This window comes from Zea mays, chromosome 5 (assembly GCF_902167145.1).
Source record: "Zea mays cultivar B73 chromosome 5, Zm-B73-REFERENCE-NAM-5.0, whole genome shotgun sequence".
Taxonomy (NCBI): Eukaryota; Viridiplantae; Streptophyta; class Magnoliopsida; order Poales; family Poaceae; genus Zea; species Zea mays.
In genome coordinates this window covers 217,550,776-217,569,740 of record NC_050100.1, presented here as the reverse complement: position 1 = coordinate 217,569,740, position 18,965 = coordinate 217,550,776, and the positions used below count along the sequence as shown (strand labels likewise).

Genomic DNA, 18,965 nt, shown 5'->3' with positions numbered 1-18,965 from the left:
GAAGGTTATCGGAGGAGCGATGCAAGGAGCCGGATTCGCTGAACCTGGTGACCTGGATGAAGGCGAAGCTGTCCCTCAGGATTGAAGTATCCAGAGCTGCCTGTGAACCTTTTTTTGTTTTCTCCCACCTAGAGGCACTGCGTGAGGGGGTTGTATAGAGAAATCTGGAACCATCGTTAACTCTGGAAACCGAACGATCTTCCTTGCGACTGCGTGCCTTCTTCTGGAGAACTTCGGTGGCGTTGGGAGGAGCTAATAGGTGAGGATGTTGTGGGAAGAAGCAGCAGCGGACCACATCAGGGTGCCCACCACCGATGCAAACAACGGCGCCTGCGGTACTCCATTTTGTAGCCGCGGGATCCTTGCAACAGTCCTTCCTAGAAGGTTCCCATCGACTCGAGTTGAGACAAGCGTATACCAGCAAGGCCACTTTTTTGCGTGTACAGTGCACTTATCCCTCTATTTGCATGTACACATGACATGACTAATCTGGCTGTGCAACTAAAATCTAACGGCTGCAAAGTTTTAGCGTGACGTGGACAAACGTGAGCGCAGCTTTGTGCTCGTCTTTAATATATAGAAATTGCGCGCGCTCATGCGCGCGTGCTGAAGAGTAGTGTGAAACATGTTGAATTGGATATTGTATCGTGATCGTATGTACAATGAAAATAGTAGTTATGGAGCAGATAAGTACATAAGTACAAAGCCAAGCTTAACCAGATTATAGCGCTTTCAACAGTTGTAAACTGAGATGATAATAAATAGTAAGTAGCATTTGAGTAGCCTATATCAAGAGTTAATTAGAGTTCATTCGTAAGGGTCGCATGAACATATACAAAACTGGAAAGGTTTTAACAGTTTGGTTATATGTACACAAAAGCATTCTTGCTCCAAAAGTGATATGTCCTTCATAGGTGCGCAAAACAACTATTTGTATATAAACAAGAAGAAAGGATCAGTTGCGCCTAAAGTGCTTGTCAGTTATTATGTTGTGCAATGGTAAGAAGGGATAGTGAAGAACTATATACAAACTATATTGTTAATAAGCTTTGCACAACAAAGGAGCATAGATAATTGTCGGGGACCATAATTAGGGGTACCCTCAAGACTCCTAATTCTCAGCTGGTAACCCCCATCAGCATAAAAGCTACAAAGGCCTGATGGGTGCGACCAAGTCAGGGATCAGTCCATTCGAGCGACTCGATCACGCCTCGCCCGAGCCTAGCCTCGGACAAGGGCAGCCGACCCCAGAGGATTTCCGTCTCGCCCGAGGCCCCCCTCCAACGGCGAACATATCTCCGGCTCGCCCGAGGCCCTGCCTTCGCTAAGAAGCAACCCTGACTAAATCGCCGCACCGACCGACCAAGTCGCAGGAGCATTTAATGCAAAGGTGGCCTGACACCTTTATCCTGACGCGTGCCCCCCAGCAGAGCCGAAGTGACCGCCGTCACTTCGCCGCTCCACTGACCGGCCTGACAAAAGGACAGCGCCGCCTGCGCCACTCCGATTGCGGTGCCATTTGACAAAGTGAGGCTGACAGGCAGTCAGGCCCCGCCGGAGGCACCATAGGAAACTCCGCTCCGCCCGACCCAGGGCTCGGACTCGGGCTAAGTCCCGGAAGACGGCGAACTCCGCTCCGCCCGACCCAGGGCTCGGACTCGGGCTAAGTCCCGGAAGACGGCGAACTCCGCTCCGCCCGACCCAGGGCTCGGACTCGGGCTAAGTCCCGGAAGACGGCGAACTCTGCTCCGCCCGACCCAGGGCTCGGACTCGGGCTAAGTCCCGGAAGACGGCGAACTCCGCTCCGCCCGACCCAGGGCTCGGACTCGGGCTAAGTCCCGGAAGACGGCGAACTCCGCTCCGCCCGACCCAGGGCTCGGACTCGGGCTAAGTCCCGGAAGACGGCGAACTCCGCTCCGCCCGACCCAGGGCTCGGACTCGGGCTAAGTCCCAGAAGACGACGAACTCCGCTTCGCCCGACCCTAGGGCTCGGACTCCGCCCGGGCCTCAGCCGACGACCTCCGCCTTGCCCGACCCAGGGGCTCGGCCTCGGCCTCGGCCACGGAAGACAGACTCGAGCTCGGCTTCGGAGGAGCCTCCGCATCGCCCAACCTAGGGCGCAGGCCAGCCACGTCAACAGGAGGCGCCATCATCACCCTACCCTGAGCTGACTCGGGCCACAGGGAACCAGACCGGCGTCCCATCTGGCTAGCTCCGCCAGATAGGCAATGATGGCGCCCCGCATGCTCTGTGACGACGGCGGCTCTCAGCCCCCTTACGGAAGCAAGAGGACGTCAACAAGGACCCAACCGCTCCGACAGCTGTCCCTCCGCCAGGCTCCATCGCTCCTCCGACGGCCACGACATCACACCAGCTGGGTGCCAAAATCTCTCCGGCTGCCACGACGACATGTACTTAGGGCGCTAGCTCTCCCCCGCTAGACACGTAGCACTCTGCTGCACCCCCCATTGTACACCTGGATCCTCTCCTTACGCCTATAAAAGGAAGGACCAGGGCCCTCTTAGAGAAGGTTGGCCGCGCGGGGACGAGGACGAGAACAGGCGCTCGCTTGGGGCCGCTCGCTCCCTCTCCCGCGTGGACGCTTGTAACCCCCTACTGCAAGCGCACCTGACCTGGGCGCGAGACGAACACGAAGGCCGCGGGATTCCCACCTCTCTCACGCCGGTCTCCGGCCGCCTCGCTCTCCCCCCTTCGCGCTCGCCCTCGCGCTCGACCCATCTGGGCTGGGGCACGCGGCGACATTCACTCGTCGGCCCAGGGACCCCCCGGTCTCGAAACGCCGACAGTTGGCGCGCCAGGTAGGGGCCTGCTGCGTGTTGATGAACAGCTTCCCGTCAAGCTCCAGATGGGCAGTCTCCAGCAACCTCTCCAACCCGGGACAGTGCTCCGTTTCGGGAGTCTTGAGTTCGTGTCCCTCGACGACAGCTACGACATGATACTCCTTCCACCGCCGCGCGACGACGACAAAGGCGGCTGGCAGCCCGCCCGCCGGCGGCGGAATCGACGACGTCTTCCCCGCGTGGTGGAAGAACGACCTTCGAGCTCATCCTGCCCTTTCCCCCGCCAACGGAGGGGGAAGGCAGGGCGACCAAGGCCAAGTAGGAGGCAGCGCCTCGTTGGCTGTCGAGCGAGCCGACAGCACCGGCACCCCAACGAGGGGCGCACCGGGTATCGACTTCGCGCCTGAGTCGAAGACGAGCGCTGTCTCCCCGCGACACGCCCATCCCGAGCAAGCGGACGACGCCAGCGTGCTCGCGGAGAGCTTGCTGGACGTCACCCTCGCACCTGAGATGACGGTGCAGTCAGTCCTCGACGTGACTTCATCGCCGCTCGTCGACCAAAAGGTACCGACCGATTCCCATCCTACGTCATTTGGATTCAGTCTCAACCCGCCTAGCGACCTCGCTTTGGCGGACGCTCTCGTAGAGGCAAATCCAGACCCTCTGGGGTTTCGTGTGCGGTCACCTTGGGACCGGCTGACGGACGTCTCGACCTACGGGCCCTCTGGGTCCGAGGAAGACGACGGGCCCAGCATCTGTTGGGATTTCTCTGGACTTGGCAACCCCAGTGCCATGCGGGACTTCATGACCGCATGTGACTACTGCCTTTCCGACTGTTCCGACGGTAGCCGCAGCCTCGGCGACGAGGACTGTGGCCCAAGCCGCGAATGTTTCCACGTCGATCTAGGGGGTCCCTCCGAAGGCAATCATCTCGGCATGCCGGAGGACGGTGATCTCCCTAGGCCAGTGCCCCACGTTGACATCCCACGGGAGCTAGCTGTGGTCCCCGTTCAGGCGAGGGGTCATGACCCACAGCTCGAGCAAATCCGCGAGGTGCAGGTCAGGCTCGACGAGGGAGCAGGAGCGCTTGAGCCGATCCGTCGGGACGTCGGGCAGGCATGGGCGGGCCAACCCCCGGCCGGAGAAATACGTCATCTGCCCCAGGGTTTCCAGCACCGCGTCGCCGACGACGCCAGGGTCAGGCCGCCACTCGCATCTAGTGGCGTCGGCCAGAACCTGGCTGCCGCAGCGATGCTTCTCCACGCGATGCCGGAGCCATCAACCACCAAGGGCCGGCGAATCCAGGGGGAGCTCAAGAATCTCCTGGAAGGCGCCGCAGTCCGACGGGCCGAGAGCTCTGCCTCCCGAAGGCAGGGATACCCCTCGGAACCTCATGCAGCGACTTCCCGATTCATGCGGGAAGCCTCGGTCTACACCGGACGCACGCGCAACACCGCGCCTGCGGCCCCGGGCCGCCTCGGCAACGAGCACCATCACTGCGACCGACGGGCCCACCTCGACGAGAGGGTGCGCCGAGGCTACCACCCCAGGCGTGGGGGACGCTACGACAGCGGGGAGGATCGGAGTCCCTCGCCCAAACCACCCGGTCAGCAAGCCTTCAGCCGAGCCATCCGACGGGCGTCGTTCCCGACCCGGTTCCGACCCCCGACTACTATCACAAAGTACTCGGGGGAGACGAGACCGGATCTGTGGCTCGCGGACTACCGTCTGGCCTGCCAACTGGGTGGAACGGACGATGACAACCTCATCATACGCAACCTCCCCCTGTTCCTCTCTGACTCCGCTCGCGCCTGGTTGGAGCACCTGCCCCCGGGGCAGATCTCCAACTGGGACGACCTAGTCCAAGCCTTCGCCGGCAATTTCCAGGGCACATATGTGCGCCCCGGGAATTCCTGGGACCTCCGAAGCTGCCGGCAGCAGCCGGGAGAGTCTCTCCGGGACTACATCCGGCGATTCTCGAAGCAGCGCACCGAGCTGCCCAACATCACTGACTCGGATGTCATTGGCGCGTTCCTCGCCGGCACCACCTGCCGCGACCTGGTGAGCAAGTTGGGTCGCAAGACCCCCACCAGGGCGAGCGAGCTGATGGACATCGCCACCAAGTTCGCCTCCGGCCAGGAGGCGATTGAGGCTATCTTCCGAAAGGACAAGCAGCCCCAGGGGCGCCCATCGGAAGATGCTCCCGAGGCGTCGACTCAGTGCGGCGCCAAGAAGAAAGGCAAGAAAAAGTCGCAAGCGAAACGCGACGCCGCCGACGCGGACCTTGTCGCCGCCGCCGAGTACAAGAACCCTCGGAAGCCCCCAGGAGGTGCCAACCTTTTCGACAAGATGCTCAAGGAGCCGTGCCCCTATCACCAGGGACCCGTCAAGCACACCCTTGAGGAGTGCGTCATGCTTCGGCGCCACTTCCACAGGACCGGGCCACCCGCGGAAGGTGGTCGGGCCCGCGACGACGATAAGAAGGAAGATCACCAAGCAGGAGAGTTCCCCGAGGTCCGCGACTGCTTCATGATCTACGGTGGACAAGCGGCGAATGCCTCAGCTCGGCACCGCAAGCAAGAGCGCCGGGAGGTCTGCGCGGTGAAGGTGGCGGCGCCAGTCTACCTAGACTGGTCCGACAAGCCTATCACCTTCGACCAAGCTGACCACCCCGACCACGTGCCGAGCCCGGGGAAATACCCGCTCGTCGTCGACCCCGTCATCGGCGACGTCAGGCTCACCAAGGTCCTCATGGACGGAGGCAGCAGCCTCAACATCATCTACGCCGAGACACTCGGGCTCCTGCGCGTCGATCTGTCCTCCGTCCGAGCAGGCGCTGCGCCCTTCCATGGGATCATTCCTGGGAAGCGCGTCCAGCCCCTCAGACAACTCGACCTCCCCGTCTGCTTCGGAACGCCCTCCAACTTCCGAAGGGAGACCCTGACGTTCGAGGTGGTCGGGTTCCAAGGAACCTACCACGCGGTACTGGGGAGGCCATGCTACGCGAAGTTCATGGCCGTCCCCAACTACACCTACCTGAAGCTCAAGATGCCGGGCCCCAACGGGGTCATCACCGTCGGCCCCACGTACAAGCACGCGTTCGAATGCGACGCGGAGTGCGTGGAGTACGCCGAGGCCCTCGCCGAGTCCGAGGCCCTCATCGCCGACCTGGAAAGCCTCTCCAAGGAGGTGCCAGACGTGAAACGTCATGCCGGCAACTTCGAGCCAGTGGAGACGGTTAAGGCTGTCCCACTCGACCCCAGCGGCGACGCCTCCAAGCAGATCCGGATCGGCTCCGGGCTCGATCCCAAATAGGAAGCAGTGCTCGTCGACTTCCTCCACGCGAACGCCGACGTCTTCGCGTGGAGTCCCTTGGACATGCCCGGCATACCGAGGGATGTCGCCGAGCACTCACTGGATATTCGGGCCGGAGCCCGACCCGTCAAGCAGTCTCTGCGCCGATTCGACGAGGAGAAGTGCAGAGCGATAGACGAGGAGATCCACAAGCTAATGGCGGCAGGGTTCATCAAAGAGGTATTCCATCCTGAATGGCTTGCCAACCCTGTGCTTGTGAGAAAGAAAGGGGGGAAATGGCGGATGTGTGTAGACCACACTGGTCTCAACAAAGCATGTCCGAAGGTTCCCTACCCTCTGCCTCGCATCGACCAAATCGTGGATTCCACTGCTGGGTGCGAAACCCTGTCTTTCCTCGATGCCTACTCAGGGTATCATCAAATCAAGATGAAAGAGTCCGACCAGCTCGCGACTTCTTTCATCACACCCTTCGGCATGTACTGCTATGTCACCATGCCGTTCGGTTTGAGGAATGCGGGCGCGACGTACCAGCGGTGCATGAACCATGTGTTCGGCGAACACATTGGCCGCACAGTCGAGGCCTACGTCGATGACATTGTAGTCAAGACGAGGAAGGCCTCCGGCCTCCTTTCCGACCTTGAAACGACATTCCAGTGTCTCAAGGCGAAAGGTGTCAAGCTCAATCCCGAAAAGTGTGTCTTCGGGGTGCCCCGAGGCATGCTCTTGGGGTTCATCGTCGCCGAGCGGGGCATCGAAGCCAACCCGGAGAAGATCGCAGCCATTACCAGCATGGGGCCCATCAAGGACTTGAAAGGCGTACAGAGGGTCATGGGATGCCTCGCGGCTCTGAGCCGCTTCATCTCACGCCTCGGCGAAAGAGGTTTACCTCTGTACCGCCTCTTAAGGAAGGCCGAGTGCTTCACTTGGACCCCTGAGGCCGAGGAAGCCCTCAGGAACCTGAAGGCGCTCCTCACAAAGGCGCCTATCTTGGTGCCCCCAGCTGCCGGAGAAGCCCTCCTGGTCTACGTCGCCGCAACCACCCAGGTGGTTAGCGCCGCGATTGTGGTCGAGAGGCAAGAAGAGGGGCGTGCATTGCCCGTTCAGAGGCCAGTCTACTTCGTCAGTGAGGTACTGTCCGAAACCAAGATCCGCTACCCACAAGTTCAGAAGTTGCTGTACGCGGTGATCCTAACGCGACGGAAGCTGCGACACTACTTTGAGTCTCATCCGGTAACTGTGGTGTCATCCTTCCCCCTGTGAGAGATCATCCAGTGCCGAGAGGCCTCGGGTAGGATTGCAAAGTGGGCGGTGGAGATCATGGGCGAGACAATCTCGTTCGCTCCCCAGAAAGCCATTAAGTCCCAGGTCTTGGCGGACTCGTGGCTGAATGGGTCGACACCCAGCTACCGACGGCTCCGATCCAACCGGAGCTCTGGACCATGTTCTTCGACGGGTCACTGATGAAGACAGGGGCCGGCGCAGGCCTACTCTTCGTCTCACCCCTCGGAAAGCATCTACGCTACGTGCTACGCCTCCACTTCCCGGCGTCCAACAATGTGGCCGAATATGAGGCTCTGGTCAACGGGTTGCGGATCGCCATCGAGCTAGGAGTTCGACGCCTCGACGCTCGTGGTGACTCGCAGCTCGTCATCGACCAAGTCATGAAGAACTCCCATTGCCGCGACCCGAAGATGGAGGCCTACTGCGATGAGGTTCGGCGCCTGGAAGACAAGTTCTACGGGCTCGAGCTCAACCACATCGCTCGGCGCTACAACGAGACTGCGGACGAGCTGGCTAAAATAGCCTCGGGGCGAACGATGGTTCCCCCGGACATCTTCTCCCGAGACCTGCATCAACCCTCCGTCAAGATCGACGACACGTCCGAGCCCGAGGTACCCTCGACCCAGTCCGAGGCACCCACGGCTCAACCCGAGGCGCCCTCGGCTCATCCCGAGGCACCCTCAGCTCGGCCCGAGGCGCCCTCGGTTCAGTCCGAGGTACCCTCGGCCCCCGAGGGTGAGACACTGCGCGTCGAGGAGGAGCAAAGCGGGGTCGCGCCTAATCGAAACTGGCAGACCCTGTACCTGCAATATCTCCACCGAGGAGAGCTACCCCTCGACCGAGCCGAGGCTCGGCGGGTGGCGCGGCGCGCCAAGTCGTTCGTCTTGCTGGGAGATGAGAAGGAGCTCTACCACCGCAGCCCCTCAGACATCCTCCAGCGATGCATCTCCATCGCCGAAGGTCAGGAACTCCTGCGAGAGATACACTTGGGGGCTTGCGGCCATCACGCAGCGCCTCGAGCCCTTGTCGGGAACGCTTTCCGGCAAGGCTTCTACTGGCCGACGACGGTGGCCGACGCTACCAGAATCGTCCGCACATGCGAAGGGTGTCAATTCTATGCGAAGCAGACCCACCTGCCCGCTCAGGCTCTGCAGACAATACCCATCACCTGGCCCTTTGCCGTGTGGGGGTCTGGACCTCGTCGGCCCCTTGCAGAAGGCACCCGGGGGCTACACGCACCTGCTGGTCGCCATCGACAAATTCTCCAAGTGGATTGAGGTCCGACCTCTGAACAGCATCAGGTCCGAGCAGGCGGTGGCGTTCTTCACCAACATCATCCATCGCTTCGGGGTCCCGAACTCCATCATCACCGACAATGGCACCCAGTTCACCGGCAGAAAGTTCTTGGACTTCTGCGAGGATCACCACATCCGGGTGGACTGGGCCGCCGTGGCTCATCCCATGTCAAATGGACAAGTAGAGCGTGCCAACGGCATGATCCTACAAGGGCTCAAGCCTCGGATCTACAACGACCTCAACAAGTTCGGCAAGCGATGGATGAAGGAACTCCCCTCGGTGGTCTGGAGTCTGAGGACAACGCCGAGCCAAGCCACGGGCTTCACGCCGTTCTTTCTAGTCTATGGGGTCGAAGCCATCTTGCCCACAGACTTAGAATACGGCTCCCCAAGGACGAGGGCCTACACCGACCAAAGCAACCAAGTCAGCCGAGAAAACTCGCTGGACTAGCTGGAGGAGGCTCGGGACCAGGCCTTGCTACACTCGGCGCGGTACCAGCAGTCCCTGCGACGCTACCACGCCCGAGGGGTCCGGTCCCGAGACCTCCAGGTGGGCGACCTGGTGCTTCGGCTGCGACAAGTCGCCCGAGGGTGGCACAAGCTCACGCCTCCCTGGGAGGGGCCATTCGTCATCGCCAAGGTTCTGAAGCCCGGAACGTACAAGCTGGCCAACAGTCAAGGCGAAGTCTACGGTAACGCTTGGAACATCCAACGCTACGTCGCTTCTACCCTTAAGATGTTTTCAAGCTGTTCATATACCTCGCACCCACGCAAAGTTTAGTCATCAAGGAAGGGTCGGCCTCGCCTCGGCAAAGCCCGACCCTCCCTCGGGGGCTAAAAGGGGGGGGGAACCCCCTCTGCGTTGAAATTTTCCTCGAAAAAAGATCTCTTATGCCAGAATGTCTTTCGTGCTTTTTGACTACTTCGAAAAGTGGATCCTGAAAACGACGGAGTACACGTAAGCAGCCAAGGCTGACCGAGCCGAGGGACTCCTACGCCTCCGGGATACGGATACCTCACTCATCACCTTCTGCGATAAGTAACTCACGTTCGGATAAGTGGTTCCGCGGACCGAACAGATCTTCACGTTCGGAAGTTCTTCTGCCGAAGTGATCCTTCGAGCCTTCTCGACTGAGTCGGTGACAGAGCCTCATGGACGGGTAAAAGTGCGCGTAAGCGGCAAGGCCGACCGAGCCGAGGGACTCCTACACCTCCGGGATACGAATACCTCACTCATCTCCTTCCGCGAGAAGCAACTCTCGCTCGCACAAACATCCCTGTTGCCGACAAAAAAGTCCAGATACTCGAAACAAGAAGAAAAAAGACGCAGCTTTACAACACAGCGAGGGTGTGTGTTCTGGCCTCGGCGGCCGTAGGAGACACACGCTACAAGACGATCTGATCCTGCAGGCTCGGGTCTTGACGCTGGAAGGGGGCAGCAGCACCCTCGGCATCGACGACACCTTCGGCGAGGTCCGACCTAGCCTCAGACGGCGACGCGGTCCAAGGATCTCCGCTCTAAAGGACGACGTCATCGCCACACTCGGGCAATCGCTGCCAGGGTCTTCTCCGGAAATCTGGCCCGAGCAGGCGGCTCGGCCGGTCACTCTGGGGCCTCGGCCAACCATCTTCCAAGGGCGCCAGCCCGACCCGAGGCCTCGGCTGGTCAACCCCGGCGTCGGTCCCGCTAACGGACGACCCGGCTGGGCTCCGGCCAACCAGGTTTCATTTTTGAGCCAACTCTGCCCCTGTTCATGCTGATATCGCTACCCCTGGCCTCGGCTCATCGAAGAGCGGCCAAGGGGTCCCTTTAACTAAGCTAGAGAAGCCTCAGACAACAAGGCCGACCGAGCCGAGGGACTCCTACGCCTCCGGGATACGGATACCTCACTCGTCACCTTGACACGGGGCGACTCACGCTTGGTGAAGCGGTTCAGACGACCAACAGGCGAGTCCTAGTGCTCGAAAATGAGGAAAAAACACAGCTCCGTGCCAAAATTACATACATGTTCAGGCCTCGACAGCCACAATGAACAAAAAACACTGGCATTCAAAGTGTCATTACAAACGGAACTCCAGTTCCCCCTCCGCAGGGACAAACAACCCCACTCGGTGGGGGAGGGCCTGCGGAGCAACAGAAGACCGACGAACGGCGCGCCGTCGCCCGCTCCAGCAGCAGCGACGACGACGACTTCTGCTCCGGGGGGCCGAACAGCGGCAGCACTGACCTCAGGGCGGATGCTACTGCCAAGAGGCCCCCGCCCATGCCCAAACTCGTGAGGCAAGGACGGGCAGAAGGCCGTAGAGTTGGAGGTCGGTCCGTGGCCGGCCTTGGCTATCTTGTCGGTGGAAGAACCTCTTCCAGCTGCCGTGGCAGACGCCGGCGCCGCGAGCGGCTCTGAAGCCACTCACGTCCGAGGGCGAGGCACGGTGCAGCTGCCGGCGCCACGGACGACGACCGCCCTTCCCTCCGATCACTAAGTGAAGGAGCGGGCCACCGTCCACGCAGAGGCCGACCCCAACTCGGCACACTCCCCTCCCCAGCCCTAGTGATGAAAATCCTTGAGGCTGAGGGAGGGGCAGAGGCCGCAGCCTAGCTCGCTTTCCCCCACCATCAAGCTGGAGGTCACCATCTTGGGTGACCGCCGACGGAGGGGTGCAGCCGGGCTGCATGATGAAAATCCTTGAAGCCGAATGATGGCTGAAAGGTACCAACTCCCGCGGAGTTGCGTTCCCCCAACGACGGGGCGGAAAGACGGCGGATCTCCCCCATCCGGGGGCTTGGAAGGTGGAAAGACACGATGCATAAGGGAGCGCGAAGACATGGTCGCCTTCCAAGGGGGTCACCCTCCTTTTAAAAGGCGACTGTCCCTATTCGCGTCCCCAGCCGTCACGGGCTGAGTCTTCTCCAACACGCTCCAAGGCCCTCCCCTGCGGCGCGGGGGCTGGGTCCCACATGTCATGCAAGCCGGCTCAGAGCAGAAGAAGCCAAACCGCCGCGCGCGGTGCACGCGACCGCCCAGCGGTTACAAGTGACCCTCCACTTTTGCCCCGACCAACAGGCAAAAGGGGCGGGCAGCCATGCAAGCGGCATGCAACCGCGCCAAGTGGGCGCGCTTCTCCGACTCCCAACACGCCCAGCCTGGAGGCCCAGGCCCACGCGTCATGCAACCGGCGCGCCGACTGCTTCGTGCATGCAACTGCACCGCCACTTGCGCCACCACCGCGCCTCCTCGACTGCGGAACCAATACCGTGACTCGAGGCGACCCAGCGCACGACCCAGCAGCGCCAGCCTGGCGCGGCGGTCAGTGCAGCCAAAGATGGGCCGACAGTAATGACGGTGGCAGGCGGGCAGGAGCAGCAGTCACGTCGTCAGCCAAGCTCACATCCCATCCAGGGGCAGCGAGACAACGCGCCCGTGTTCCGTTCCTCGAGCGGCTCGCGCACGCGCAACGACCGCCCCGCCAACCACTCGCCCCATCGCATTAACTCCGCGGCGGGACAGGCGGCGCCTCTGGCAGGAGAAGCGAGCGACGCTTCGCCTTCGCCATAATGACCGCGCCAGTAAAGGTACGTCGCGTCGTTCGATTTCGTATCCTTTTCCTTTTTCCTCTTTCTCTCTCTCTTGCAACAGGGACCGGGAAAGGGGGATACCCCGAAAAGGGTCCTTCCCCGTGAAGGAACCAGGCTCCGAGCCTCCCTACTGATCAGAGGTTCGAAGGCTGGCCCCCCGAAGGGTTCAACAGCCGCCTCAGATCGCGTGGGCCCTACACCCACTACTGGTCAGAGGTTCGAAGGCCGGCCCCCCGAAGGGTTCCACGGCCGCCTCAGGCTACTCGGGCTCCGTGCCCATTACTGATCAGGGGTTCGAAGGCTGGCCCCCGAAGGGTTCACAGCCGCCTCAGACGCCGAGCAAGGGATGACCATGGGTACGTTCGATACATAACCAAGGCTCGGGCTGCGCTCCCGAGGTACCCTAGGACATTTCCGAGACCAGCGGGAGCGATCTTGTAACGGAATCCCATCAGAGGGAGGCATCGAGCCCTCGGACCCTGTCGCCAGGGGACCGGGTCCGGCAGATCACCCGCAGGTACTTTTGGGCGTGCCTCTGGGCCCCTAGCCGACCCCTAACGAACGGGGCACGGACGTCCACTCGGATTACCCGCTTGCAGCTCACCGGAGACACCATGTTCGGCGCCCATCGAGGGCAACATGGCGCTTCCCCCCCTCCTCCTTGAGGAAAGGCGACGCAGGGGCGTATGTAAAAAAGCCGAGTCTGTCCCTGATCGCCCTCTCGCCCTGTGCAGAGGCTCGGGGGTTGCTCTCGCAAACCCGACTCCGGCCGAATCGTTGACAGCGTCAACATACCAGCCCGAGAACTTGGGACCCGACCGTACACCCGGGCTACGGCCAGCTCGCATGAGGGAACAACCAGACCAGCCGAAGCATTACGCGAGGCATTAAGACCTCGGAGGAGTGAAACCACTCCTCCGAGGCCTCGGGGGCTACACCCGGTGGGTGCGCTCGCGCGCACCCACCGGAACAAAACGCAACCGAGAAAGGTTGGTCCCCTTGCAAAAAAAAGTGCGACGAAAGCCTCCAAGCGAGTGCTAACACTCCCTTCGAGGCTCGGGGGCTACTGTCGGGGACCATAATTAGGGGTACCCTCAAGACTCCTAATTCTCAGCTGGTAACCCCCATCAGCATAAAGCTGCAAAGGCCTGATGGGTGCGACCACATCAGGGATCAGTCCATTCGAGCGACTCGATCACGCCTCGCCCGAGCCTAGCCTTGGACAAGGGCAGCCGACCTCGGAGGATTTCCGTCTCGCCCGAGGCCCCCCTCCAACGGCGAACATATCTCCGGCTCGCCCGAGGCCCTGCCTTCGCTAAGAAGCAACCCTGACTAAATCGCCGCACCGACCGACCAAGTTGCAGGAGCATTTAATGCAAAGGTGGCCTGACACCTTTATCCTGACGCGCGCCCCCCGGCAGAGCCGAAGTGACCGCCGTCACTTCGCCGCTCCACTGACCGGCCTGACAGAAGGACAGCGCCGCCTGCGCCACTCCGACTGCGGTGCCATTTGACAGAGTGAGGCTGACAGGCAGTCAGGCCCCGCCGGAGGCACCATAGGAAACTCCGCTCCGCCCGACCCAGGGCTCGGACTCGGGCTAAGTCCCGGAAGACGGCGAACTCCGCTCCGCCCGACCCAGGGCTCGGACTCGGGCTAAGTCCCGGAAGACGGCGAACTCCGCTCCGCCCGACCCAGGGCTCGGACTCGGGCTAAGTCCCGGAAGACGGCGAACTCCGCTCCGCCCGACCCAGGGCTCGGACTCGGGCTAAGTCCCGGAAGACGGCGAACTCCGCTCCGCCCGACCCAGGGCTCGGACTCGGGCTAAGTCCCGGAAGACGGTGAACTCCGCTCCGCCCGACCCAGGGCTCGGACTCGGGCTAAGTCCCGGAAGACGGCGAACTCCGCTCCGCCCGACCCAGGGCTCGGACTCGGGCTAAGTCCCAGAAGACGACGAACTCCGCTTCGCCCGACCCCAGGGCTCGGACTCCGCCCTGGCCTCAGCCGACGACCTCCGCCTCGCCCGACCTAGGGGCTCGGACTTGGCCTCGGCCACGGAAGACAGACTCGACCTCGGCTTCGGAGGAGCCTCCGCATCGCCCAACCTAGGGCGCAGGCCAGCCATGTCAACAGGAGGCGCCATCATCACCCTACCCCGAGCTGACTCGGGCCACAGGGAACCAGACCGGCGTCCCATCTGGCTAGCTCCGCCAGATAGGCAATGATGGCGCCCCGCATGCTCTGTGACGACGGCGACTCTCAGCCCCCTTACGGAAGCAAGAGGACGTCAGCAAGGACCCAACCGCTCCGACAGCTGTCCCTCCGCTAGGCTCCATCGCTCCTCCGATGGCCACGGCATCACACCAGCTGGGTGCCAAAATCTCTCCGGCTGCCACGACGGCATGTACTTAGGGCGCTAGCTCTCCCCCGCTAGACACGTAGCACTCTGCTACACCCCCCCATTGTACACCTGGATCCTCTCCTTACGCCTATAAAAGGAAGGACCAGGGCCCTCTTAGAGAAGGTTGGCCGCGCGGGGACGAGGACGAGAACAGGCGCTCGCTCCCTCTCCCGCGTGGACGCTTGTAACCCCCTACTGCAAGCGCACCCGACCTGAGCGCGGGACGAACACGAAGGCCGCGGGATTCCCACCTCTCTCACGCCGGTCTCCGGCCGCCTCGCTCTCCCCCCTTCGCGCTCGCCCTCGCGCTCGACCAATCTGGGCTGGGGCACGCGACGACATTCACTCGTCGGCCCAGGGACCCCCCGGTCTCGAAACGCCGACAATAATGTCATACCTTCATGTAATTCACAACGATCTAATGGTTATCGTTTTTGGGGTCTGTAGAATCTGATTGAAGTTTGTGAAGTTGGCTAGTCTTGATCCTATATGTGCCACATACTTTTTGGGTGGTGATGACAATTTGTCTTTGTTAAGGTAACTTCTATATTGGTCATCGTCCTGTGATTAAGTACAATAAGAACTGTCAATTCATTTTGCTAGTTTAAAGTAGAAGTGCAGTAGTTTTCTCTTTTTTTCTTTAGAAAACATGTATCAGGGGAGAATGGATCCAATATCTTTATTGTGGTATTAAGAGGAGACATCTATGTAACTTTAGGAACATATAGAAGCTAAATGTATTGTTATACAAATTTATCTCTGTATTTTTTTAGAGCACGAGAATATGCAAACATGTGTTGTGCCTGGCAAATAGATGTGATTAGGTTGTATCCAACCAATATTAAATAGGAATTGTTTACCATATTTTCTGCGTTATGCAAGAGAAGGTTATTGTAAATAGAATAAATCTATTGTTGACGTAGTAATCTCTCAGTATATGTAAATAGTTAAATAAATAGATCATAAAGCACATGGAACACACAAAAGTAATGGGTTAAAGTATTTAAGAGGCTAAATAACATATTATCACCGCATATCATGCAACGGATCGGTGATGCCTTACATGTAAGGAAAACAGGATAATGCAACTGCTACCTATAAAGTGTTCTATCAACGTGTAAGCAAAGCAAGTTGATGTAAGTGTTACCTACTACCTATAAAATGTTCTCTCAACGAAGTTAATCCAAGTGGCGATATCAATGCTATTTACATAGAAATAAACATAACACATGCAAGACACAAACTAAGTGGGACAATAAAATGTTAGTCTTCATAAATCATGCAACGGACCAATAGAGTCTTACACGTATGGAGAACAGGCTTTGGTAAGTGCCAATTACCTCGTTGGATGAAGTCTCTAAGGATCAGTGCTATTATTCCACGCGTTTCAACCCAAAAAGGTGCTGTCAGATACACCAGATTAGTTAAAAACAAAAAAGGGGATAGCAGGACGTGTAATTTACCAAGTCGGACATGTGGAATTTTTACCTGTCCTTGCAAATTAATTTTTTCACATGTATGTATATACACACAATTCAGACCTGTGGAATTATAATTTGCTGCTGCAAATTAATCTTTTTACATGTATGAACGACACTTCTGTTGCTTTCTTTCTTGTCAAAAGGAGCTACTATGGAGAGTATATAAATCTAGTTGTCCTACATTAAGAGAAAAAATAAAATATAAAGGGTTATCTTATATTAGAAAAAAGTGGCATATGGTATCCTTCCACTTTTATTAGATATATGCACAACTGCAAAATAAGGAGCAAAGCACGAATGTATGAGAACAAAATAACATTATATCTAAAATAGGGCGAGAGCAGGAGATGTGTGCTGATGCAATGGTCCAATTTATACCTAGGTAAATCCTTCTAGGTTTCTGCCTTGCTGTGTCATAACCTGCTATCAAGCGGAGTGGGACAAATGGCTCATGATGCCAACACAGAGAGACAGATTGGCCCATAAAAGTTTGAGGTGATTTGGCGCTAGACTCAAATCAGCTCCTGACTGGGAGCAACTGATTTGGATCATGTCGAGTTTGAGTAAAAGAAATTCTAGGTTTAGCCATTATAAAGGAGTTGACTACAGAAGAGAGGCTGCATATACAAACTTTTGCAAAGTAATTGAACCACAAAATTGATGTGATTGTGTCCACTATATCCAACTCATTGGCTACAGCAGGCCCTGCTCTATTTTTTCATAGTAGATTAGGGTGTGTTAAGTCCACCTTGTCAGAGCACACGACAAAAAAATGACAGTAATGAACATAAACCAAACATAGACCTATCTGTGTTCATTTGGTAAGATTATACAGTATCCTAAGGCTAGAATAAAGAAGTTAAGAAATGTACTGAAGGTACTATCAGAAATTGGAAATCAATATTTCATAAATTGGAAATCAATATTTCAGAAATAAAGCTTCTTCATAACAATAGCAAGAAAAAAATGCATACATGTAAACAATGTCATTGTGCTGAGAAGGGGCTGGGGCTTGTTGGTGTTCTAAACGTTTGAAGCTCAGTGTCTATTATGCTTCCAAAATATTGGCACTTGTAAATCAAATCTATTTTATCTAAGAAAACATTAACAGAGCCGGAGTACATTAACAGAATGGGAGTCTGGGCACCAGAGATCTTTACACTATCAACAAAAGCATCATCACCTAAGCTGATTAGAACATTGCAACAAACAAAAAATTCTCCCTCCCCACCATTCTGAAGGCCAAGTATTTACCAAACAAATCCTTTTGGACTGCTACTCATAATGGACCAAGGTTTGTCTTCTAGTCCTCATCTTGCAGATCAAGAAAGATCTCGTCCAAAACACAATTTACCAAATCCACTCTGGCAACACCCCATTAATGGTCAAGCCCCTGGCGTCCAATCTGACAGTCCATTCATGGCCACCTTATCCTGGCAGTTACTTAGAATTCGCTATCGAGTGTGCCAGTGTTCTTGATGACCATGATCTGCTCAATATTGTTTTGACTGTCAAGGTGTTTCTGGGAAAGGGGAAGCAGGCATGGCGACAACACGCGCAGGCACCGCGAAGGCATTTGAGCGAGGTAAGGGGATAACGATCCGACCTGCACCATCACGGTGACGACGTTTCAGGGGGGAGGGGCAGGGGGCTCCTGGTGGTGGGCCTGGTGGCTCGCGGTGGCACAATGGAGTTTGAGGGAGTGTGGGCAAGTCATCACGGCGCCTCATCTTGGGATTTCGCGGCATTGGTGTGCTGGGTCACGTAGACGTTGGGACAGGGGATGGAGGGCGAACCGTCCTCACCTTTGCTTTCGCGAAGCCGTCGAGGCGCCGGAGCCGACCGTTAGCGGCGACAGCGCCGCGCACCAGGTCCTACACAGTTGTGGCACGCGCGACATCCAGGCCGACCACTGCCTCGACCGTGGCGCGGCGCGTGCGGGCGCAGCCCGAGATTGTCACAGGGTGCATCTGGATCCGAGACTACGCTGGAGCATGGATTTGAGGCGAGTCGCCTCGGACGAGGACGGGTAGGTCGCCGACATCGTCGACGTTGTGGGTGAGAAAAGTAAGTTGGTGACGGAGGGTTCACCTGTTGCTTGTTTTGTTGGTGCGTGGCGCTGAAGAAGCACGACAGAGGGGGGCGGAGTTGAAGGAGGAGTAAGGCGCGGTGGAGAGGTGGGTGGTGCCGAAGAAGTGAGAGGGAGGAGGGGAAGGCGGGGCCAGACTTGGAGGAGGAGCAGGGCGCGTTGGAGGAGTCTCACGATGGGCCTCGACGCTTCTAGGCCTGGCAATAACCGTGTTGTCAAGACATAGCCCAGACGCCGTATTGACCACCGGATGCAGATCCTAAGGCTGACATTGTATTGGATGACGTGGACGCCGGACAGAAGCCGTTTCTAACCGGCTTTAAAGTATAGGAAATATAATAGAGCATGGAGCAAAGCTCGCTTCTGGTGGTGTCCACGTTGTTCTTTTTATTCCAACCGCCAGATCCCAATCCGACGACTAAATAACAATTGACGTCCAGTTGGAGCCGTAGTGGACGCTCGAAAATATCTCTCGCAAATGCGCTCTCGAACCTTCACTACCTCCAACCCGACGACCAAAGCTGGCGACCCCATCGGGGATGGCGTCGTTGAAAGTCGCCTAGAGGGGGGTGAATAAGGTGAATCTGAAATTTATAAACTTAAGCACAACTACAAGCCGGGTTAGCGTTAGAAATATAAACGAGTCCGACAGAGAGCGTGCAAAACAAATCGTGAGCAAATGAAGAGCGAGACACGATGATTTGTTTTACCGAGGTTCGTTTCTTTCAAA

At 57.9% G+C, this 18,965-nt stretch overlaps 1 long non-coding RNA gene across 4 annotated transcripts in view; it reads right to left on the bottom strand.

Moving 5' to 3' along the window:
• The window catches only part of LOC103627772 (uncharacterized), a 28,549-nt gene extending 10,127 nt beyond the window's left edge, over nucleotides 1-18,422 (bottom strand). For 2 of the 4 annotated variants that reach the window (XR_553823.3, XR_002262547.3), the window contains exons 1-3: nucleotides 18,238-18,404; nucleotides 16,154-16,323; nucleotides 16,006-16,068 (exon numbers count right to left, since the gene is read on the bottom strand). This is a non-coding gene — a long non-coding RNA (uncharacterized lncRNA). Of the gene's footprint in view, nucleotides 1-16,005; nucleotides 16,069-16,153; nucleotides 16,324-17,951 lie in introns of all 4 variants that reach the window. The other 2 variants (XR_004849752.1, XR_002262548.3) reach the window with 2 other exon arrangements.
• Between the last annotated feature and the right edge of the window lie 543 nt (nucleotides 18,423-18,965).